This window comes from Piliocolobus tephrosceles, chromosome 9, assembly GCF_002776525.5.
Source record: "Piliocolobus tephrosceles isolate RC106 chromosome 9, ASM277652v3, whole genome shotgun sequence".
Taxonomy (NCBI): Eukaryota; Metazoa; Chordata; class Mammalia; order Primates; family Cercopithecidae; genus Piliocolobus; species Piliocolobus tephrosceles.
This window is the reverse complement of record NC_045442.1, coordinates 94,294,971-94,321,014: the sequence shown is the minus strand read 5'-3', so window position 1 is coordinate 94,321,014 and position 26,044 is coordinate 94,294,971. Positions and strand designations below refer to the sequence as shown.

Genomic DNA, 26,044 nt, shown 5'->3' with positions numbered 1-26,044 from the left:
ATTTACACTTAAGAAGATTAAGAATTATACATTGTTTATCCCACAAGTTGAGAGACTATTCTTCAGATAAACAGTATTTTTCAGTGATTTATGTTGCCATGGTGAGGCAAGCCATATTTAATCAGAGAAGAATGTGTAATGGAATATTCCAGAAAATTATCTTATTTCTTAGCTCCACTATTGTGAATGGATGCCAAGGACATTATACTACTCTCCAAAATGCAAATGTTTATGTTAATATACACAGTGTTTGAATAGCTAGGCAATTCTTTTATTTTTTCTTTTTAATTATATTGTATAAACATATACATATTTAGATCATGTGTAGTAGGCATATTCAAAATAGAAAATAAAGGAAATTATCTTGATACTGCCATTGGATGTTTAAAAAGGAACTTTATTGGGAAAAAATTCATGTATCATACAGTTCACACATTTAAATTGTACAACTCAATGTCTCTTAATATATTCACAATGTTGTATAACCATCACCACAATCATTTTCAGAACATTTTCATCACCCTAAAGAGAAACTTCGCATGTCTTAGTCATCCCCACCATTCACTTCTATGTTTCTCCACCTTCCCCAGTCCTAGGCAACCATCATCTAATTTTTGTCTTGATAGATTTTCCGGTTCTGAACATTTCATAGAAATGGAATCATACAATCTGTAGTGTTTAATGAGCAGCTTCTCTTACTTAACGTAGTGTTTTTAAGGTTCATCTATTTTGTAGTACATGTCAGTATTTCATTTTTATTTACTGTCCAATAATACTCTATTGCACGGCTACAGCAGCTATTCATTCACCAGTTGATAGATCTTTAGGCTGCGTCTCCTTTTGGCTATTATGAATAATGCTGCTATAAGCATTCACTTACAAGTTATTGTGTGGACCTATGTTTTTATTTCTCTGCCACTGGATTTTGTATTTACTTAATTGGGCCGATTTCCTTATCTCTCTGCCTTCCTCATGCTGTTCTTCCATTTTCAGTTTTTGTTCATCTGTCCTCCTTCATTCAGACTTGGTGGACACATTTTCCATTTTCATGAAGCTTTCTCTGACTGTTCTGACTCTCATTGACCTTATGCTTCAGGATGTGTTTTCTAGTTGCTGCAGAACAATTTAACTTTCAATTGTACATTGCTTTATTTTTTCATGAGACATAATCATGTCTTATTATAAATTTGCCTAAGCAGAGGATTATATCTGACATAAAGGCTACTTGTTATTGTATAAATTGAAAATAGTCTATCTTACCAGTTGTTACAACACAATTAAATGTATTATACTGATAATTTATTTTTTAGACATTGACATAATAGTTTTATTCGAAATATATTTCAATCAATAAATATAAAACAGAAACCACTCTAATAGAGGAGAATTGTTCTAGTCAATACTCAAATTTTTTCTGACTGTTGAGAAAAATTATGTGTGCATTTTAAAAGTTTCAGATTTTGAAGCTTCAGATTTTAGAGTAGGGATTTTCAACCCACAGTACAAGGTCTCCTCAGTTTGCAATGGCATTACATCTTGATAAATGCATTATAAGTTGACAATATTGAGAATGAGAAACATAGAAAACACATAAACTTTATCTAGAGAAAAATGGTTAATAAAAAAAGAAAAAGCAAAAAACCATAAAAGAATGCTTACAGAGAATGAGCATAGTTACCTTATCCTGAAGTTAGGTAAGAATCAGAAATGTTGTGGGGACCAAATGAGAGCTTTCAAAAAATTATCTTTCTTAGATCTGAATGAACAAACCTGGAGTATTGTGAACTATTGATGACAATGCTTTGAGGTCATCTTTGGCACCAAAATATAAATATAACTACTTATTTTTTCACTTATTGTTAGCATTTAGTATTTTATGCATAAAAACTTTTTTACCAAATAAATTTTGGCAGTTTAAATTCCGCAAATGATACTAATGAAAGTATAAATCATTTTGGGTTGTTTTAAAAAAGGTTATGTTTCAATCTGTCATTATCCGAATAAAGTATATAACTACATGTTATAAAATGGTTTGCACATATATAACTCATGAATTCAAGAGAAATAATATTTTTAGGAAAGAAGAGTGTCTCTAGAGTTTTAATAATTAACTTCTTTAAAAGACTGGAGATAGAAAAGAGAAATTAAATGAATGTACTGTGACTTAATGCAATCTCTGGAGCATAATTTGGATTGGGAAATAAAGAAAAAAATGAATTAGGAAAAGAAATAACTGGGTAAGATTTCAATATTTTAGAACTTTAAAAATATATATTAACTATAATTTCAATATATTTATTAAAATTGAGATACAAGTTTTACTTATATCTGCATTTTTATAATTAAACAAATTATTCAGTCTTAATGCTTTATCAGAGTCACAGCATAAACTGCAACTTTTTTTGAATACCTAAATATCACACTCTTATTCTTTAATGATTTTGAAAACAATAATGACAATGCCTTTGGCATATAATGTCAACTGCTCTCTTCATTATCTACTTTGAATTTTTATTTCTGAAGATATTTTTGTATTTGGTAATCTTCCTGGTGGTAATGTGCTATCTGCTGTTCTTTAATATCCGAAAATCTGCCCTTGTTGTTTTTAAACATCATCAAAAATTATCTCGATTAACTTTTATTTCAGTCTCTTTGATTCTGTTTAGTTTTTAAATATATTATGGATATTTACTAATTTTCTACTGGTACCTCCCATGCATATGTGAGTTATGTATATATATCACTAAACTTCTGCTGTTTTTGATACACACACACATATGTATATATATACACATATATGTATATATATGTTATAATAAAAATATGTATTACCTAAAAAAGAGTAAAATGAATAATTATGTTTCTGCCACCGAGATTAAAAACAGAATTTTCCTCAGTGCCTTTGAAGCCCCCAACATGGCTGCTTTTCTATTTGCTGAGAACTTTAATTTGTTCTCTGATTCAAATTAATATTTTTCTCTCATCTATCTCTGCATGGTTTTGGATGCCTTTCATTTTGTTAAAACTGTTCTAGCAAAGATCTTTAGATCTCTTCCTACAACTGTCGTTAAGTCTTCACATGATCTCTCATTTCCTTTTCCCTCCTCAACTCAGACTGTTTTCTTTTCTTTCTATTCTACTTTGAATAATTTTTGTGATAATTTTTGTGTGTGTATTCTTTTCTTCCTATAGACTGTGGTCAAAATGTATCAAAAATGTATTTTTGTGTCTTTTGCAAACATTCACATATAAATATGCTTTTCCCCTTTGATGCTGATCTCTGAGTGAAAATTCGTATTTAATAATAGGTTAGTATTTTATATTAACATATTAGGTTGGTACAAAAGTAATTTTGGTTCAAAAATCATGATTACTTTTCCCCCAACCAAATACTAAAATAAATATTAATAGTTTATTTATAAAAACTCTATATATCGTTATAATATCAATCCTTTATCTGTCGTATATGTTGTAAAATTTTCTTCATATTACTTACATAAAGTTAAATTTTGTTAGAATGTTTTCAAACTGTGTTACATTGAAACAAAGGAGAGAGGGTCATAATTTATTGATTTGTTTCTTCATAGGTTAGAACACGTTTGTTTAAGAAATTATTAAATATTAGTCTGGAACATTTTGATTTAGTCATTCTGTACATGCCTGCAGATATAAGGAGCTTTTAGAAATGACAGAAAAGAAGTTAAAGGAATGTGAAAATGGAAAGCTTAATTTCCATGGAGATTTTAAAACTGGTCTACTTGAAATGGATATTCAGATGAATAAGCTAACACATCAAGTACATTTTGGGACCAAAAGAAGTACCCAAATACTTTGGGGAAATAAAAATCTGTCAGTGCTTTGAGAAGTGAAAGAGATTTGTTTTTTAATTTTATGGACTTGATTCTAATGGAAAGAATACATGTTTAATGTATTCTTTTTCTATAAGATGGGCATACTGCTCATTCTGTGTCTTAAACCCTGGCCAATGATATAAAAGCAAGCAGTACACCATCCTATGACGACTTCAAATCACTAGTATCAAAGCGTCTTTCTTGGTAACAATTTTATTGAGGTATAATTAACATGCCATGCAATTCACTCTTTGAAAGTGCACAGTTCAGTAGCTTTTAGTATTTTCACAGAGTTATACAATCATCAACACAATCTATTCTGGAATATTTTTATCACTCTTAAAAGAAATTCTGCATTTTTGTCACCCACCGGTTTCCCATTCCTTACTCAGTTCTAGGGAACTGCCGATCTACTTTGTTTGTATGTATTTGCCTGTTCAGGAAGCTTTATCTTGTTCAAATCACAGTATGTGGCCTTTTGTGACTGGATTCTTTCACTTAGCATAACATTTTCAGGGTCCTCTGTTGTAGCAAGTATCGGCACTTCATTTCTTCTTATTGCTGAGTATATTTCATTGTTTAGATATAACAAACATTTTATCTACCCACACATCAGTTGATAGATCTTTAGGTTGTTTCCATTTTGGGCTATTGTTAATAATGCTGCCTTGAACTTTTATGTATAAGTTTTTGTGTTTGCATATGTTTTCATGTCTCTTTGGTGTATACTTATGGGTGGAATTGAAGAGTCATTTGATAGTCTATGTTTAACTTTATGCCTGTACATTTTCCAAAGCAGCTATACCATTTTTCATTAGCAGTATGAGGGTTCTAATTTCTCCACATTTTTACCAGGGATGAGTCCATGCTAGTGGTGGGAAGTGGCACCCCTCTATGGTTTTGATTTGCATTCCCTAATGACTAATAATTTTAATCTTGTTTTAATGTGCATCTTAGCCATGTATATATCTTTTCTGGAGTAATGTATATTTCTTTCCTTTGCCCATTTTCTAATTGGGTCATCTTTTTCTTTCTGAATGGTAAGTGTTCTTTATATATCCTAGATATAAGTTTTCTAAGAGAAATACAGTTTTCAAATATTTTCTCCTACTCAGTGGCTTGCCTTTTTACTTTACTGTTAGTATATTTTCAAGCACCACAGCTTTAAATTATAATGTTAATCCATATTTTGAGTTGTTATATCTAAGAAGCTACTGCCAAATGTAGTCACAAAGATTTATTCCTGTCTTTTCTTCGAAGAAACTTGTAGTTTTAGCTCTTAAATTTAGCTATTTTATTTTCAGATAAATTTTAAATGCAGTATTTGCTGGGACGCCAACTTTATTCTTTTGCATATGGATATCCATTTGTCCCAGAACCATTTGTTGAAAATGCTATTCTTTTCTCATGTAGTAATTTTGTTATCCTGGTTGAAAATCAATTGACCATACATGTGCAGGTCTATTTTTGGATTCTAAATTCTAAAACATTGATCTCTCTATTCCTATGCCAGTACCAAATCAACTTATATGAGAACTCTTTTTCAATCATTTTGCATATTACCAGCTATATATTATCATGCATAATAAAAGTTCAATATAGAGAAACATCTTTGCTTTTTGTTTCTTGAAAGATTTCATGGCCAGCTTATTCCTTGCTGACTCCATGACATGATGGGAAGTAAAGCTTACAGAGACAAGAGTCCTTTCCTTTGTTTCTCTATTCAAACCTTTAGTCTCTCATTGAATGTCTCTCTCTTGAGTCCCATTTCCATCAAATCTTGGTCACATCATCTTCTGACAGTCTACTATTTCATGCATTAGGTTTTATTAACTCATTGTAATTTGCACAGTCATCTGTAGATGTTATCCATCCTGGGAGGAGAAGAGTCAGTCCAGGCTATAAGCTTTTCTCATTGGAAATGGAGCTAATTCATCATCTTGCAGTTCACAGGTAGATCCTCTTTTGACCTGGCACCTGATTCTTATGTATAACACCTGGGATGATCTTTTCTTGGTATAGTTCCTGCATTCTCAGAAATCACAATTCTCTGTAACTACCTCCCTCTGCTTAAACAGATCAAGATGCACAGCTATATTTTATAGCTTCATACTTTTTTTGGAATAAGTATTTTATCCTATTCAGATAAAAAGTTTCGGCAGTTCAGCACTAAAAAATAGGTTATGTTCAGGCAATTTATAAGAGACAATAATGAAATTAGTTGTTTAAATTTCAAAATATCAAAGCTATTTTTTTTTTGTATGTTATGAAGAAGGATTGTGGTACAACATGAAGATTAAATGATCTTAACTTCGTATAGACAAACTTGAAGTACAGTGAAGGGTAAATTGTATTTAATTTATTAACATTCAAAACCCACTACATTTATTTTACTTCTGAGATAATTAAAAATGATTCTATAATGTTCTCTTTATTTTCTCATTGAGGAAAGGAAAATGAATAATGAATGCCAGATTGATTACTTCATACTCTGCTGCTTAGCTTTCTTAAGATTTTACTTCCGTGAAATCAGATAATGTCTGATTTTGATTGTTAAACCAAATATTTTTAGTTTTCCAGCTGTTGCACTTCAAAACTTGCCTCTTTGCTTCCCTGTCTTACTGATTTCCTAACTTGAGTGGAAATCCTAAAGAAACACACTTGCCTAGTAATAAGAATTTTTAATTAAAAGGAATTTTAGGAAATCTTTCTCCTCAGTAGCTCTTATGTCTGTCTGTCTTCTACTTTTCTACTGCTTCTCATTAGCATAGTTTGACATGAAAAAATTAATATCAACCTCTATTAGATCATACTTTAAAGGTGGCTAGTTCCTACTAAGTTTTCTATTGTAATTTTTTAAATCAATTTTTATTTTTATTGTTTCCTAACAATCACCCACAATTTAGTGGGTTAAAACAACATTTGTTGTATGAATAAATCTGCCATTTGGGAGAAGCTTGGCTAGGACAGCTTGTCACTGTTCCTCTTATCTTTCCTGGGGACAGCTCAAAGACTGGGAAAGTACAATAATCTGAAGGTTTGCTCAGCTGTGTAAGTCTTGTTGTTAATGCTGGCCATTGCCTGGAACGTTGGCTGTGGCAGGCAGCCAGATCACCTACATTGGAGCTTCTAGGCATTCATAAATGGAACTTGCTTTGAATAAATGGAACATGGTAAGAGTTACACCATGAGATTTGCAACATTAGCTTAGAAAAGGCTCTCTATCTCAAACTGCTTGCCCTTGGTACCCCCTTCCCCTGTTTTGAGTGAGGATGGTCAGGCCACATACTATTAATTAGCTGTAAGTCACTAAGTTTGGCCTGTATTATTATTTTTTTAATGAGATGAATTTTTTAATATTTTTAGTTGACATGTACATACATGCTTATGGGATATAAAGTAACAGTGATATCTCCTCTGTATATGTATACAATGTGTAATGCTCAAATCAGGATAACTAGTATATTCAATACCTCAAACATTTATTATTTGTTTCTGTTGGGAACATTTCCAATCCTCTCTTCTAGCTTTTTGAAAGCATATACCATAAATTATAGCTAACTGTATTCACCCTACAATGCCACTGAACACCAGAACTCATTCTCCTATCTAGGTATTAGCTATTATCAATTTAGTAAATATTGCTGATAAGTATTTTAAGCTTCAGCTTAAACAAATATACAATAATTATGACGCTTACAATTACTTTAAAATATACCCTTTTGATTTGTTTTCTTTTTAATTTTAATTTTCGTGGCTACACAGTAGGTGTCTGTGTACATATATATATATGTGTGTATGGGTTACATGAGACATTTTAATACAGGCATGAGATGCATAATAATCACATTAGGGTAAATGGGGTATTTGTCACCTCAAGCTTTTATCCAATGTGTTACAAACAAATTAATTATACTCTTTTAGTTATTTTTAAATGTCCAATCAAATTGTTTGTTACCGTACTTTCAATTTGTTTAAACACAAGCAGAAACTCAAGGAAACCTATAGCACTTAAGAGAGCATGGTATTGTTTCAATAAACAAGATGGAGCTGATAGTTAAAGATCTGGAATCTGAACTCTCCAAAATGAAAACTGTAGAAGACTTTAATAAAACAGAATTAGAAAAATATAAACACCTCTATTTAGAGGAATTAAAATTTAGGGATTTGTTGTCAAATGAACTAGTCAGTCAAAATATAATTATAGAAAATAAGCTCATTAATTTACCTCAAAAGTTTAATTTTTAGTGAGACAGGTTCACAACATCAGTGGGAAGTGAAAGTTAACTAGATAATATAATTATGGAAACATGATGTTAGTAAATGAACTGAGCTTCAAATGTTTGGGAGCGTTTATGTCTCTCCACATTTGTTGGTTTTATATGGCTTTTTTTCTGCTTCAGATTCACATCTAGTCAACCTGATCTATTAGTCTTTCAGCTAAGTATTTTTGAAGCATTTAATTCAGACAGTAGTATTGTCATTAAATGGCTCTTCAGCATGTCCCCAAATAGAAATACTAATAAGTTTAACTATTGTTTGGAGGATTAAAATTGAGACCAAAATGGTCAAGTACAATTACTACTACATTTCACTTTCTGGCAGTTGGTAAATTAACTTTCTTTGATAGTGATCTTGGGAATTATCATTAGACAGCACCCTGAGAAAACACCCTGTATAGTTTTCTCATTCTTTATAAAAACATCCTTATGAAATGGGGAATTACTAATACAAAGATTAAGGGATGTATAATTCACAAAATGGTTAAAAATAACACCTTTGTTAGCCGGAGGGTGTGTGTGTGGAAGACAGAAGGCACAGGCCCCACCTCCGATGCCTTGGTCACAATGTTAGTAGCTAATTGCCTTTGAAGCTGTTTTAGTTCTTTTTGATCTCCCATTCAGCTATCTTTGTCTCCCCTAGGAGTTGTTTGTGTGAATTACTTCTCAGTGTCAAATGCTTAATTGATCCCAAATAATGCGTGAAAATGTACAAGAAATGTTAAATCAAATGCCTGAAAATATATTTGAGGGATATTTTTTTAAAATCTTTAACCTGGTTTAATAAACACATATTTATGGCTTTTTTAGTTTTAGTTTCTTAATTGTATGTATTTAAGAAATACAACATGATGTTTTGATATATTTCTACATAGTGAATTAGTCATGGCAGGCAAAAAAAAAAAACTTTTTGTTAGAAATTCTCCTAAAATATATATGTACTTTTTACGAACAATTTAAAACCTATAATTGCACACATTAGGCATGCTGTCACACGTCTTCATTGTTAAAGCATGGTTTAATGCGAAATGTTATTTATTCTTATAGAAGGGTTTTCTTTTTAAATACAAGTCCTTTTCTAATTATGTAGGAAAAAATAAAATACTAAGCTTTTTTCTTTTGCAATCTTCATAGAACTCATGAGAGACAAGCAGAGACCAGTAAGAAACTTCTTTTGGAGAAACAACAGATCAGATCTTTATTCACAACTCATGCTAGGAGGCCAGTCCTAGAGTTACCTTGTGTTGGAAATCTTACCGATAGTTTGAGTCGACAGAATACTTATTTTAGAAGAAAAATTCATGATTTCTTCCTGAAGCCTATGACATAAAATAACAGTGCGAAGAACTACTTGTTCAAGGTTAGTTATATTATCTTTCTTCCTTTGGTTTTCAGGTTTCTGATGCAATTCTTGTTTTTAAGTAGGTGAAATACTGAGTTAATTGACTTGTGTGTTAAATAATGGTCAACATTACCTGTGTTAACAAAGAAAACAGAAATTTTACTAAAAGTCCCTGGAGCTCTCATTTTTATGAAATATCCATTTGTTAACTTCATTCAATAAACTTAAGTAACACGTTTTGAATTGCTTTAAAAACTGCATTTAAGTTATATTTTAGAAAGTGAATATTATTCCCTAGTAACTAAATATATACTTTGAGATGTTTTGACTTACTTTCTGATTGGTTTAACTGTTGTTCATAACACTTTTAATGTTTTCCTGTACCATCTCAAGTTTTGTACCCCAATCAGAAGTGAATGTTTGACATCCAAACAGTTAATCACATGTAGATGTTCATTATTTAAAGTAATATAAAATAAATACATTTATGAAGTAAGTAAACATAGAACACTTAAAGGATTCATTTTTGTTTTGTTTTTAAGTTAATTTTTTTACAAAAGTCTTATAATTTTTTTACAAAAGACTGGGTCTTTAATTGCCACTATACCTACATCACATTTTTCTCAGTTTTTGTAAACTCTCTGTTATTGCTGTGCAATTTTACAATAGCTTGAAAATAGCTAAATTGTTCACCTCTTTAAATTTTTAAAATGATGTTCACTTATGTCTATCACTTGAATTACTGATGACTAATATGGCAATGATATTGAGTCTTTTAATAGCAACTACAACCACACATAAACCATTATCTTCTTTCTACCCAGAATTCCATAAAGCTGTGCAGGGTTCCCATCTACCTTGATGATGTAGCAGACATCTTACAATCCAGCCAGGTGATTTTATTCATAGTGAGAATCCATTTCTGGAGATCCCCAAATGATGCCAGCAAAGACAAGATATATAAATTAAAGCATTGATTATAGATAGATAGATAGATAGATAGATAGATAGATAGATAGATACTCCATTTTTTGACTGGGGGAGAAATTTTAAAACTGTGTGCAGTCATCCTAGCTACTTAGGAGGCTGAGTAGGCAAAATAATCACTTGAGCCCAAGATTTACAGGCTGTAGTGTATCATAATCACAGCTATGAATAGCCAATGCCCTCCAGCCTGGGCAACTTAGTGAGTCCCTGTTGAGGAAAGAAAACAAAAACAAAATAAATTATTAAAAAACCCACAATTTTTTGAACTAAAATAAATAGGTAGCAACTAGTTTTCAATGTGTATCACTGTCACTGAAATATCCATTTCAATCAATGCACATTGGCTTATAGTTTTTATGGTGATTTCACAGTCTCTTTAATGCAGAGAAAAGTAGTGTATGCTTATGTTAAATGAAATGTTTTTTCTTTACCTGGCTTCATATTCTAAAAAATTCTAGAGGAGCAAATCTAAAGTTTCTCAGACAGCATTGCTGCCAAATAAAGGGGAACACTTAAATGATTGTTTTAATACATAAATTAGATGATCCTAGCTAGCTGAGTTTTTAATTATTTTGATAGCTTAGTTTTATTTTTCTGAAAAAAGAGTGATATGATCAGGGTCTAAGTGCTTCAGGGTCATAAAACTGCACTTTTGGGTACAAAAAGAGGAAGAATGTTAAATACTACCGTGAAGTTTAATCATGATGCACATATGAAATTTTCTTATCTGTTTTTTCCAGAATAATCAGCTCATGTATTATTTCACAAGATAATGAAAGCATGTATAAATACAAATGTAGTGCAAGCAAAGATTTTTGAGAAAATATTTTCTCTTAGTTTTTAGGGGGCAAAGTGCTATTTATTTTTAGTATTTCCAGATATGTTGAAAGACAGTTCATCTTAAACTTCATTAGTAGTTCCAAAGAGTGCAGGGTTTCTTTGTGGGTGTTTGGTTTGCCAAATCATGTTTGACTTAATAATTCTATGAAGATTCAGTGACATGTTTTCATAACTTCTTTAGAATGACCTGAAAAAGTTCTTATGTAATTGTTTACAAAACTCTTAGAGATACAGAAAGAAGGTGCCTACTAGAGTTGCTAAAATTTAATTATTTCTACTAGGAAAACATCTAATAATACTATGAGAATTGGTACAGATTATCTAAAATAATACAAAAGGTAGGTTTTTGGAGGGAGCATTACAAACAAGAAGACATTTAGACATTTTTGGCTATAATTTTAGAAAGTAAAATGTTAAAATATCTAAATCTAGCATAAAATATGTTAAAATCGCATTGATACTGAATGTATTTTTCTTCTTTATTTACAAGGTTGCGATATTTTGAAATATTGTTACTTTGAAGTTCTTTCTGATGCCGTTTTTATAAACTATAAAGAAACTGATTATGTATCATTTTTGTTGCATGTGATTGAAGTTGTGCTGGATGTCAAAGCCAGTGTTCTCTATGTTGATATCTTTTGCCAGTTCTTGCACCTGTTACCAACACATTAAGTTTAGCCTTACCACTTAACACTATTATAGCCATCATAGATAACTATGTATACTTTTTCCAAACATTTACTTTGTTTTTATTTAAATTCTGAGATGGTTTGTTCCATATATGGGAAGGAATTTTATAATTTTATTGGTTCTTTAAAAAATTATATTGTAAAATTCAAAAATTAAAATTAGCTTCAAAAATACATCAGTCATTGGATCCTTTTGCACATAGAATGTTTTTGTGATAACTGAAATCTTCACTTTATACCACATTAATGAAAGATAAGACTTAGCTGGTTTAAAGGGTTTTTTTAGGTTTGAAAGTTGTATAGTACCTGTGTGTCTAAGACAGTGTATGACACCCAGTAGTCACTTGGTACATGTTTTTTAAATGTTTGAGAGAGGAAGACTCATTTCTACATTGATTGGATTTGGACTTCCAGTACATTACTGACTCAAAAAGTTTCTAATAATTTATTTAAGTAACTTTTCTATTTCTCAAATGTTCATTCAGTTTAGCAACTTCTTTTCTAAATATAGTTATATAGATATGTCCAAGCTAAAACCATATTCCTAAGACTGTAGCTTTTTAAATGGTGGAACATTGTGTTGCATGGTGGAACATTGTGCCACATGGTGGAACTTTGTGTCACATGATGGAACACTGTCATATCAGAATGTTGAGTTGCACATTTTCCACAGAATGTTGAGTTGCACTTTAAATATATGTGTGGATCTATGCTTAATCTATCAGCTCTTTGGTCAATGAAATGTTCCCCATTTTCTTTCTCTGTGACACAGTGCATGTATTTAATACTCACAAACTAGCAAGTGTAATTGCCTTCAGACATTATTGATATTTTGATCTTGAATTGCAGTGGTTTAAATGTGCAAAGTTATTTGATTATGCTACATGAGAGTGCATAATTACTGTCATAAAACTTGAGTGCTTCTTAAAATACAGAATGATAGTATATTTTAATTTAAAAACATGGATACTTGAAAATATATTAATTATGGAAAAGTATGTGTGTGATGTATATGTATTTATCAAATTGGTCTCAAAAAGACAATACAGCAGTATTTTTAAACTTATAATATCAAGTACAATGTAATAGTAGCCTGTCACTAAGTTATTGTTGAAATAGTGAACATTGTATTTGTTGGGCTTTACTATTGTGATTGATTTCACTATATTTCTTTATTTGTTTATTTATTTATTTATTTATTTATTTTTTTGAGACAGAATCTTGCTCTGTCACCCAGGCTGGAGTGCAGTGGCGTGATCTCGGCTCACAGCAAGCTCCACCTCCCAGGTTCACGCCATTCTCCTGCCTCAGCCTCCCAAGTAGCTGGGGCTACAGTTGCCTGCCACCACACTTGGTTAATTTTTTGTATTTTTAGTAGAGATGGGAGTTCACCGTGTTAGCCAGGATGGTCTCGATCTCCTGACCTCATGATCCTCACACTTCGGCCTCCCAAAGTGCTGGGATTACAGGCCACTGCGCCCGGCCTGATTTCACTCTATTTCTTTATTTACAATCTTTCTTCCAGCCCTTTCTCTTGTTAACACGGGGGTTGTGTTGAAGAATATAAAGTTACAAAGTCAAGGAAGTAGGAAACATTTTTACAAGTATTATGTAGCCATCTTGGTGGGGCTGTGGTGGGGTAGGCTGCAAATGATGCTCCTATTTTTTCTCTGAGTTCAGAACATAGGAATCAGATGGATAGACATCAGCATACCAGCTTTATTGCTGACTTATGACAACTAATGGGAAGATGTGGCTCAGATGTGCAGCCACAGTGAGCTTCTGAACATTTCTTCTCAGACTAGGCTCTTACACACAGTTGCAAGTGAAAGAAAGAGATACTTGACACCACCACAGAAGCAGGCAGCTTCCTGCAGAGATGACAGCCAATCCAAATTCATGTCACTGTAGGCAGACACATGTTTGCAAAGAGACTCAAAGCCAAACAAATACACTCAATGTGCTTTGCCCAAATTTACCCATTACATAAATCTTCCCTCCTCCCAAGAGGAAAGTAGAGAGAGCATGAGCTCTCACATGGAAACTTGAAGCCAGGGAAATGAAGGCTCACCAATTATTTGTGCATGGGTTTAAGTTATCCTTGGAATTAAGTTCAGATCTTTCTTTGTATGTACCAATTAATGACAAGAGGTTAGATAGAAGTATGCTAGATGGTGAAGAGAAATATGTTTTGTGTCTTCAATTTTGCTAAAAATAACCCAGAACATGGATAATTCATTTATTAATTGATTTTGGTAAGCCAAGTCCTATTTGGAGAATATTAATAGTTTCTCTAAGAAAGAATTTTCTCAATATCACCTGGCTTGATAAAGTTTTTCTCCTTCCAGTTCCTTTTTTTCCTTTTCTCCTTTTTTTTTGGAGTTTAACAAACTTGTTTTTTACAAATTGATTATGTTGACTGTCACTCACAGATGTTACGATATTAATTTCTATTGCTTACTTTGTATTCATAATTTTAGAATTCATTATTTAGCTGGACAGCTTCTTTTTAATCTATTGCACCTAAACATGATTGAGCTACAAGACAGTTTTACCATATGCACGCATTTTCTCTGAGTTATATTTTTAAATCTATACATTTCTCTTAAATATGGAGGAAATCACTGGCATCAAATGCCAGTCTCAGATGGAAGACCTAAAGCCCATTTCTGGCCTGGAGCTAATTGGCTTTGTGACCTATGATGAGGCATAAGTGCTCTGAGTTTGTGTTGCCTCTTTTGTAAAATGAAGGAGTTTGACTTGATCAGTTACTTTCATAGCTTGAAATTTTTTTTGAAGAACAGAACGTCTTTTAAAAAAACAGTTAGATGCAATCATATTATATAAAACAGAACAGGTACAAGAAGAGCTAACTTGCTAAAGAAAGGATGGAGGCTCTGAAGCTGTGACTTCATTATCCCTTAATACTGCTATGTCCTCTGTAGTATCTTAGATTTCTATGGGACATCGTTTAAAAACTATTATTTATGCGAGAGCCTTGCTAATTTCCTAAAAAATTGTGGATACATTTTTTTCTCCCATGTATAATTTTCTCACCTTCTATTTATAAAGAAAAAAAGTGTCAGTGTAGTATTTAACCCTATAAGGAGCTAATATAACTTTTGATTTAGCATTATTCATAAAATTAGGTTAGCAGTTTATTAAGCTTCTGTATTTCCTCTGGCAATGTTTAATATCTCATAAGCTACACATACATCAAAGCCATCACCAACACCCTTTTCTCACTGAATAGAACAGTGATTGATGTCATGAAGACTCTTTTATCTCCTTTTGCCTTCCATAATTTGTGCCAGGTACTGTATGAGGTTGCTTGATTGGAAATAATAATTCTGAATTTCGATTAAGAGAAATATGAGAAATGTGTGGATTTAATAGGAAAAAAATAGCAAAATTGAAAGGGACTTACAAAAACTAATGTAACATTGAACAGTTTATACTTGAAAATATGTGTAAAACCACCCAACTCTTTCAACAGCCAATAATAATAATAACAATAGAGGTGGAGCCATCAATATCTGAGACCCTTTCCCTAAGCTTCTGGATGCTCTCATAGAGAAGCTTCCTCCCCATGTTTTGGATTTGTCCATTTTCTCTCTGAGCATTCACGTCTGACCTGGTATCTCTTTCTAAAAGGAAGTCACCCTCGGCAGTTCTCTGTGGGGTAGAGGGTTCAAAGGTCAGTGAAAGGCTGGAAGATACTTTATGTAGGGAGAGGCCACTTCAGCACTGCAAGAGAGGCAGCTCCTTCTACCATTTATTTTTTGAGAGTTAGGAGGGTAAAAAATGGCCTCACTTAAGTTTGTTAAAATAAAATATTCCCTACAGAGTTCATATTTCTTCAGTACAAAATTAGACAATCTGTTGAGAAACATGTTTGATTTTTACCGAATCAAATTTATGTATTATAAAAATAGAAACAGGATGTAAAGAAGTAATGTAATCTATTACACACAGGAATTAAATATTTAGAACAAGATCTTTTTGGGGAAAAGATAATAGCATTGCCTTAGTAGTTTTTTTGTTGAAGTCACGTGAAAATGTACATTTTCATACTGTTTATTAATGGTAATATAATATTCTTCCAGTACAGCCTCCTTCCTTTATCTGGTGTTGAGTTATTTCCTTTACAAGACCTCTCTAGTGATGTGTACTGTCACATCATTAAATTTACCAGGCGTGTCTGTAACATTATAGTCACAGATATGTTATGAAGTACGGTCTCTCAAAATATGGGAAAACATGTTTGTATGAAAATGGTGAAGGCTTTAAGTATCATATTATCATTGGTATTAAAGTGTCCAGTGTGTACAGTACACAATTTCAGGCCTTGTTGGCATATGGCGAGAGAATACCTCTTATACAAAAGATGTAAAGAAGAACACTCCAGATGGAAACACTTGCAATGGAGCTTGAAATACTCCCACACATTTCATCATTAAGTAGAAAACTAGAATTAAATGATTCTTAAAACTGATACTAATTTCTGAAAAGGCATCAAAGTTATAAATATGCAGCTATTTAATACTTTCCTTCTTTCTAATTCTAGAAAGTTATAAATCAAACTAACTTTGAAAACTGGTTCTAACCTATATTCTTTTTTCAAACAAATTTTCTGAAATCTATGTGTTCATATAAAGAAATATTAATCATAACATAGATCACATGATATTCTTACTTATTCTCTTGCCAGTCCAATTTTCTCATGACATTATGCTAGTACCACTTTCTTCACTTGTGTATTTAAGGTTCTGTGCTGAAAAGTTGATAACATATAACATACATTAAAATGTAAATTTTCTGAAGGGGGAGAATGGGACGTTAATTTAAGGAAAAATCTATTGAAGTGTAAAAACTGAACTTTTATAAAGGACAGAGCTTTGCTAAGAATTAGAAAGAAATGCATTCATTGCAAAATATGACTTAAATTCTCTAACCTTTGTAGTAGTAAGAGAAAAACTCATAAAACAATAATATTTGTAATTTTTTCTCAGATTAAACAGCACTACACATGTATAGTCTCTATTATCTAAATCTAAACTAAGTAAGAATTCTAGGTTATTTATATGATTGTGTTTTTCTATTTAAGCAATTCTCATGTTCAGTATAGTCTCTGAAAATATTAAAGGGCACAATTCTGTAAGTGATACATCATTGTCAGGATAATTTCTCTTCTTAAAATTAAACGTTATAAATAATATTTGACTTATTTAAAATGTAGCAGGAGTGGCAGAAAATACCACTAGAGCAGGAGAAGGTACATTGCAAGATTTATTAGTTCAATTCAGATTTATTAATTGATTTCTAAAATAAACTATAAATAGGAAATGGCTATTTACAGTTTGCTTAATTGATAAGTACATCAGTTGGCTATTGTTTGTTTAATAGATAGTATGTCAATTATTTTTGTATACAAATTTAATGAAAGATAAAAACACATGCTTATAATTAAGAGTATATTTATGATTCTCAGCAAACTATCGCAAGAACAGAAAACCAAATACCGCATGTCCTCACTCATAGGTGGGAACTGAACAATGAGATCACTTGGACACAGGAAGGGGAACATCACACACCATGTCCTATTGTGGGGAGAGGGGAGCAGGGAGGGATAGCATTAGGAGATATACCTAATGTAAATGGCGAGTTAATGGGTGCAGCACAGCAACATGGCACATATATACATATGTAACAAACCTGCCACATTGTGCACATGTACCCTAGAACTTAAAGTATAATAATAAAAAAAAGAGTATATTTATGCCTCATTAATTTGTCATGTTCCATATCTTTAGAAAACTCTCAAGTAGTCGACATATCTGTTTTTGGCTCTAACTCTCTGCCATCCCTGTGGAACTTTTAGCCTACACACTGCAGTTGTTTTGAGAAAACAAAGGCATCATTCTCTTCTCAGGGTTATGGTTGTGATTTAAGGTCAACAGACCTAAGACTCATCTTGTAATGCACAGCCAAGCAGTTATAGTTCATAGGCAGTCACGTGACTGGTGACATTTTAAATCTTCAGTCTTTGACTTTGTCATTGGTTGACTTTCGTCTTCAGTAAATGTTCTACATTTATTGGAATACAATAAAAAATGCCCAAGTCAATTTGGTTGTTGTCAAGTTACTCAGCTTTTTCTCACCACTTACTAGTACTCCACCTCTAGCATCCAGCCAATGAGACTACATAGAATTTCGCAGTGATCTTTCCCAACTCCAGCTCTTGGTATTTGCTCCTACCTTCTATCTGACATACGTTTTTGTTGTCCTTCTGGTATCAACCTGCATATCTCCTCCACCAAAAAGTCTACAATATTGACCCAAAACTTGGATGTCCCATCTGTGTGTTCCAGTAGTGCCCTATTTTAAATCTGTCATGATATCTATTACTCTGTGTGAAAATTACCTGTTTGTTTTTTCAGGTTATATAATAGTGTAACATTGCCAAGAAGTGGATTATCTCATCTTCATCCTGTAATTCCAGTGTTTGTCACATGGTTGTTGAATAAATGAATAAAGAATGAGAAAGCCAGAAGCTCTGATACGTAGTCATAATGATAATTATTTCAATGCACAACTATGGGTGAGTTATATTTAACAGCAATTTTGTATAATAGTTATATATACATTTTTTTATTCTCAGTAACACAGAGCAGGTTCTCAACTCTTTTCTGACTTCCACTTAGTTTACCATAAAAACTTTTAGGTGAAGAACATAAATATTTTTCTTTCCAGGTGGTGCTGAACTACAATCTATATTTTCTGCAACTGGCTCCTCTAGGATCTACTAATGATTTAAATCTAAAAGATGAAGTTAGTAAAGCATCAGAAAAAAAGGTACTAACTTTTATTTTAAAATTATATAATATAAAAATTGTAATATTTTATTACTGGAATGCTTACTTGAACTTTTAATGGTTTTTTATTTAACATAAAACATATAAAAATTTTTCTTAAAAAGGGTAATATTTTTATATCATACATGTGTGGTGAAAATTTGTGGCTGGGCACAGTGGCTCACACCTGTAATCCCAGCACTTTGTGAAGCCGAGGTGGGCGGATCACAAGGTCAGGAGATTGAGACCACGATGAAACCCCATCTCTACTAAAAATACAAAAAATCAGCCAGGCGTGGTGGCTGGTGCCTGTAGTCCCAGCTACTCAGGAGGCTGAGTCAGGAGAATGGCATGAACCCGGGAGGCGGAGCTTGCAGTGAGCCGACATTGCACCGCTGCACTCCAACCTGGGTGACAGAGCGAGACTCCGTCTCAAAAAAAAAAAAAAAAAAAAAAAATTATGTGGCATTTTAAACCATGTTTCTAGACTTCTTTAACAAGCTTTTTAGTGGCTCTTACAAATAAAAACCTGTATTGAGTTTTACATACTCAAATGTTTCAATAGGCAGCTGTTTAAACAAGTAAAACTACCAACTTTTTATTAGTGCTTTGTATCCTATAATTTTTACTACAATTACAGTGATAGATTTAGATTTCAACTGACATCATTTTGTTATATTAGTACTGTGGTCATTGGCAATGGTTGCGTGTAATACAATTGACACCATACCATCAAATTTATATAATTTTAAGTGCTGATTTATATGGATCTTTCCTCATGACAAAATAAGGTTTTCCTAAGACTTTTCACCTTTTATGTTACTTACTTATTTATTTTTTGGTTAGCTTTTGTAAACAGTCTTAAAATTAAAGAAAAGTTTCCTTTACTACAAAGAACATTATCTGAACCATTTGAGAGTAAATTGCTGACACTATCGTAATATCTGATTTTTTAGTGGGTATTCCTACAAGTCAGGACATTCTACGTGACTACAATATAATCTTCATAGAAATTTAACAATATATTCTAAGATTTAATTCTTAGATTCTTTGTTTTATTACTTGTCTATGATATTCCTTGTTGCAAAAGATTCCATTCAGATCCATTGATTATATTTATTTTTTGTATCTCTTAGACTTTCAATGAGAGCAGTTTCTCAGTCTTTCCTTGATATTTATGACCTTAAATCTTTAGAAGATAAAGTTTAGTAATGCAGAATGTTCTTCAATTGGGTTTTTTTAATGTTTTCTTGTAATTAGTTTTATATCATACTTTTTGAACATGGCTATCACAGAAATGCTCCTATGATCTTATTGCATCCTATTATTTGACCACAATTTTGTTTTGGCCTGTTACTGGTGATGTTAGATTTTATTATTAATGGTGGTATCTGCTGAATATCTTCTCTGTCATGTTATTTTTTTCACTTTTTAATGAACTATTTTGTAGGGAATTCATTTGAGACTATATGAATATCTCTCATCAAACCTTCAAGTTATTAATTTACTTGTATCAGTATAGATTCATGGTTCATTCTATTTAATAGGTTATAACTTGTTAATATTTTTCAAAACTTTTTCTTTGGAGAAATGTTCAACTTTTTCATATAAAAAAAGTCATGACTTTACATCATAGGAGCACTTGTGTCATCAATAGTGGCACTTCATATGTTTTGAGGTTCGTGGCATTGCAAAAAGAATAATGGAAAATAGACAAGAACCATGAGAAATCACCTTTTACTGTACAGCACATTTTCCTGGGTAAATGAATTGCTCCTGTGGAGGTGATTATCATCACATGGTGTTTTGAGCTGATACTCCCAACACTTGAGCTCACTGCAGTAGTACCAGGTGGTCATAAACTTACTACAGTAGTACAATACATACTAAAGTTAACTTTGTGTAGTTATAATTTAATGCTGCATTTTTATGCTTGTTTACATTTCTCTTAGGTGAAGCTGGCATCATGTTCTTTGTATGCATACATTTTGATAAATTTTCACTTTTTATAATTGATTTTGTACATTTCGTGGTAGCAATGATAAAATAGACTAGTAATTGTATAAATATTTTTGTTTGCTATTTCTATTTGGTTCATCTGCAGGTTTTTACAAATTGCCATTAATTTCCAAATTGTTTTATATTTCTTGAAAAATATCTGCTAACAGGAGCACCCATGCAGTTCACACCATGTCATTCAAGGTTCAATTCCATCTGTAACTCCCATCTCTGATAGTAACCTGGCTCCCTTCATGCTTAGTATGTAGTAAGTCCTTACTTAATGTGGTCAATAGGTCTTGGAATTGAGCTTGAGTGAAATACGTATAATAAAACCACTTTTACCATAGGCTAACTGATATAAATAAGAGTGACATTGTTTGATATATTTCTGGGCCCAGAAACATCACCGAACTTCTAAATAAGGACCCAAAACACTTCTAACAAACATTAAACATTGAAATCAATGTGAGCTTTACATAGCTCACATTGATTTCAATGTTTAATGTTTGTTAGAAGACTTTTTTTTAAAGATTAATAAAAATAAGTAAAATACTTTTTACTCAAATTGCTGGCAAACCACCGAGTGATGGAAGCTGTGGTGGTGGTGGGTTACATCAGGCAATCAATGTCAGCAGATTTCAGATTGTAAGGAGCACCACTTACCATTATGCAGTTCAGAAACAGTAACAAGTATGTCAGCCTCACACAGTGCTTTTGTATGGCATCATTGTCAACCAGAGCATTTTTGTGATTATCATAGTTCTCACAGATTTTTATTTTACAGTAATTTGCATTCATTCACTTGATCCTTTTCCAACCTGCTTGTTCCAGTTCGGGTTTGCAGATGGCAGGAGCTTCTCCTGGCAGTTTTGGGTGCCAGGAGGGAACCCTATTATTATAGAGTTTCTTTGTCAATGCTGCTCAGTGATTTAATCTAAATTATAAGTGTTTGAAAAGGATTAATTGTCCTACATCAAACTTGTAAGCAATGTCATGTACATAATGACATTGCACAGTCACTCACACACACATCCACTGTTGGTTAGACTGGCATCATGTAGACACATCAGTTAATCTCATGTACAGAGCTTTGGGATGTAGGACAAAAACAGAGTCCCTGAAGAAACCCCACACGGACATCATGAGAACATTTAAACGCCTCACGGACAGGGACCTCAGATGAGATTTGTTTTTCATCAATGTTATAATGAAATGCCATTATTCAAGGACCTTCTGTACTCACTTATTTTTTCGGTACCCTTCTGTGTGTCCCTCCCCTTAGGCGTTCCTTCTGTCTTCACCCCAGTCTTTCTCAGATATTTTGTGCCAAGCTGCCCTTTTAGGCAGAAATTTTTTTCTGCTCAGGTGCTGAAAACCAATGCTAGGCTGTCCTTCTCCATCCCTGCATGGATGCCTCCTGACTCTATTTAGTTTTTGACATTTTATTATATTTCACCCACCATTCAGGGGTGCTCTCAATTGATTCTTTTCTTTTCTTTTCTTTTTTCATTATACTTTAAGTTCTAGGGTACACATGCACATGTTACATATGTATACATGTGCCACGTTGGTGTGCTACACCCATTAACTTGTCATTTACATTAGGTGTATCTCCTAATACTATCCCTCCTCCCTTCCCCAACCCCACGACAGGCCCCAGTGTGTGATGTCCCTCTTCCTGTGTCCAAGTGTTCTCATTGTTCAATTCCCACCATGAGTTCTCACTCATGGTGGGAATTGAACAATGCGGTGTTTGGTTTTTCTCCTTGCAATAGTTTGCTGAGAATGATGGTTTCCAGCTCCATCCATGTCCCTACAAAGGACATGAACTCATCTTTTTTATGGCTGCATAGTATTCCATGGTGGGGTGTATATGTGCCACATTTTCTTATTCTACTCTATCACTGATGGACATTTGGGTTGTTTCCAGGTCTTTGCTATTGTGAATAGTGCCGCAATAAACATATGTGTACATGTGCCTTTATTGCAGCATGATTTATAATCCTTTGGGTATATACCCAGTAATGGGATGGCTCTTACCTAAGGTCAGAGTTGATGGTCAAAAAATGTGTACATGTTGCTTATTTACCAATGTGATGAGGCCTGGGGTCTGTGGGTAGAGCTTATATGATAAAAGAGCATAGTTTAGTAAGTTCAAGAGAATCTTCTCCAAGGAAGTGATATTGAAGTTATTGAAAGATAAGTAGGGGATGGCTATACAGGTCAGGGAGGCGTGAGGAAGGATTCAGAGAAGGAGCATTCATGGCCAGGATCAAGCAGAGGCATAGGACTTGAGTTGCTGTGGCTATGGGAAGTGTTTTAGTGGGGATGGGGATGGGGATGCCTGAACTTGACTCTTCTTTGCCAGACTGTGATGAGGGGTTCAGGACACTGGGCACCCTGATCCTGGCCAGTAAATATGGTAACCTTCTACTGTGATCTGAATGTTTGTGCCCCCATACCCCTACATTTTATATGCTGAAACCCAAAATCATAAAGTGATAATATTAAGAGATGGGGCCTCTGGGAGGTGATTAGGTTTTGAGGGCAAAGCCCTCACAAATGGTGGGATTGGTGATTAGTGTCCTTATAGAAGGGACTCCAGAGAGCTCATTGCCCCCTGCGCCTGTGAGATATAGCAAGAAGACACCATCTATGAGAAACAGGCCCTTGCCGAACACCAAATCTGCCAGTTCCTTCATCTTGGACTTCTAAGCCTCCAGAATTATAGGAAATTAATTCACATTGTTTACAACCCATGCAGTTTATAGTATTTTTTTCATAATAGATCAAAAGACTAAGACACTTTCCTCTCACTTTCCCTATCCTTCTGGAGCTACCAATCAAAACACACCTCTACACATTTCTAGCATCCCCTATAAGATGGGCAGCCACCCCCCAGTCAAGATAACTACAGCATAGAGAGGAGGTGGGGGCTAGAAAAGAGGGCAGAGAAGTGAGGGAGGACTTTCTCACTAACACCTGGGTGGAGGGACTTCTTCTCAATGAAGAGTTGGAGTTAGGAGAGTCACGTGATAAGATTTGCTTCTGAAGAAGATAGGACTGCTCTGTAGAGAAAAACATACAATCTGGCAAGAGTGGGGGTTGCTATTGGGTTGGGGGAAGGGAAAGGTGGCAGAAGTAAGGATTGCAAGCTCCAGAGGACCAGGATATGACAACTGATTGGAGTACTTGTTTATGTGTGCTGATTTGCTGTCCTAAGTACAGTGAGTTCTTACTATACCCTTAATTGTCATTTAGAAGAATTTATTCTCCTCACTCCCAAAAAAGCATAGGAACATGGCACCAATTTGAGACAAACTGGGGTTCTGTCAAAGTGAAGCGACCCTTGTCTAACAGCGGGACACCTTCAGGCTTACTTCCTTTCCCCAAGTGCTGCCTGAAGCTGTCCCTTAGATGCCTGCCCACACCCTGAGCCCCACATGAGTTTTGTTTGACCACGTACTAAAGTTGCTAAAGTGGCTTCATTTCTTCCTTTGATACTGTGTGGATCATGTCACAAAGACAGGAAATCTTACCAATTTTCTCCACCATCCATACAGAGAGCCTCAAGTATAAATCAGCAATGTTCACCATGGGCAAAGCAACATGATTATTTGGAAAAAATATTTTTGAGAACGTATGGGTGCATTGTTCATTTGCTAGAATGCTTCCAAGAATTTCACTTTGCTTATTTTCATGTGATTTTAGAGAGAGTTTTGAAAGTGCTCCTTTGCTGATGGAGTTTGTGATAGTTCATTTTAAGTTTCAGAATAAATTTTTCCACTCAAGCAATTCAGTGAATCAAATTTCTTTCAGCCATCACAGCCATATGCATACTCCCATGGTTGCTCCTAGCCTTTGCTCTAAAAACTGATTCGAGGTTAAAACTAGCATGTCACCTTTACAGGAACCCAAGTCCATTAAGAGCTCTGGTGTCAGGCCATACTGGTGTTTTCCCACCATGTGTCCAGTGAAGCATAGCTGAGCAACCCTCCTTGAAGTGTAATGTGGTTATTGACAGGAGAATGAAAAACCCGTTTTGATTTTAAAAAGGAAGTTTTCAGATTGTTCTTGTTGAAATTTTCAAGGGAGGTGATGGAAAAGAGAATATACTTACCATAAAAAAAAAAAAAAAAGACTCCTGAAAACATTTGTTCTTGATTCCCCAGAGTCCAAGAGTCCATACCATGGGAACCGATTCTTCATCTTTTAAGAATACCATATGGATACTTATAAATGGGCATGAATTAAGCAACTGGGCCTTTCAACAATTTTGGAGAAGGCCATTTCACACTTTTAAAATAAATGTGCTCCCATAAGATCAGGTATGTTTTAATACTAAAATAACAGTGCACATGTATAAAATAAAACTTAGTGGTACCTCTCTCTGCTCATGGAATTGTTGAATCATAATAGCTTAAACTATTTCTTACCTATACCTTATTACTGTCCACCACAATTCTTTCCTAGAAATTTTCTATTAGGTGTCAGTTTTTCAAATGAGTACTTCTTAGTCTAATTATTTTTGTTTCCTCTGAAGTTATCTTTTTTTAGTCTTTGGAGCCCATTATTCTATCCCAGTTCATGAATATAAACTCATTTATGAAATTTACAGTTTTTTTTTTACTAACTCTGTAACCTTGGACATATTTAACTTCACTTTTCTGCACCTCATTTGGAATATGCACTTAATTACACTGTTTCAAATAGTTGTTAAAGTATTAAAGGTGCTAATATATGGAAGGTTCTTAAAACTGTGACTGTCATATATAAGTGCTTATATAAGAATTTTTTCAGTATAGAATTTCTTATAATATCTAACAATTTTGTTTATTATGTATACATCCATAATATATGAAACACGTTGTCCTTTTAGACAAATGCCTTTTATGTTTAATTTATTTTAGTACAAGAATCAACCAGCATTGGAAATACTGGTATTAGAAGGAAACTCAAAAACTTGTAAAACCATAACTGCAAAATTTGATTTTCAGCTTAGTTTCTCACAACTTCTAAATTTTTCACCAATCAAAGTTTTCTGTAGGCTCCCTTAGGGCAAATGCAAGCGGAAAGTGAAGGGACACATTTCTACTTTCAAAATAATTTCAACTTGCATCACTTCTTACCTTCTCCATCATAGCCACTCTGGCCCTGCATTGTCTGATAGAACTTTCTGTGAAGATAAAAATGTGCTGTA

The 26,044-nt window shown here is 33.4% G+C and overlaps 1 protein-coding gene across 1 annotated transcript in view; it reads left to right on the top strand.

The window, feature by feature from the left end:
* Positions 1-25,139, top strand: part of ANKRD30A (ankyrin repeat domain 30A) — a 128,831-nt gene extending 103,692 nt beyond the window's left edge. The window contains exons 26-29 of the mRNA XM_031936184.1: positions 9,266-9,491; positions 18,430-18,590; positions 18,743-18,844; positions 25,017-25,139. The gene's annotated coding sequence lies outside the window, so the exon portion shown is untranslated. The remainder of the gene's footprint in view (positions 1-9,265; positions 9,492-18,429; positions 18,591-18,742; positions 18,845-25,016) is intronic.
* Positions 25,140-26,044: the final 905 nt, after the last annotated feature.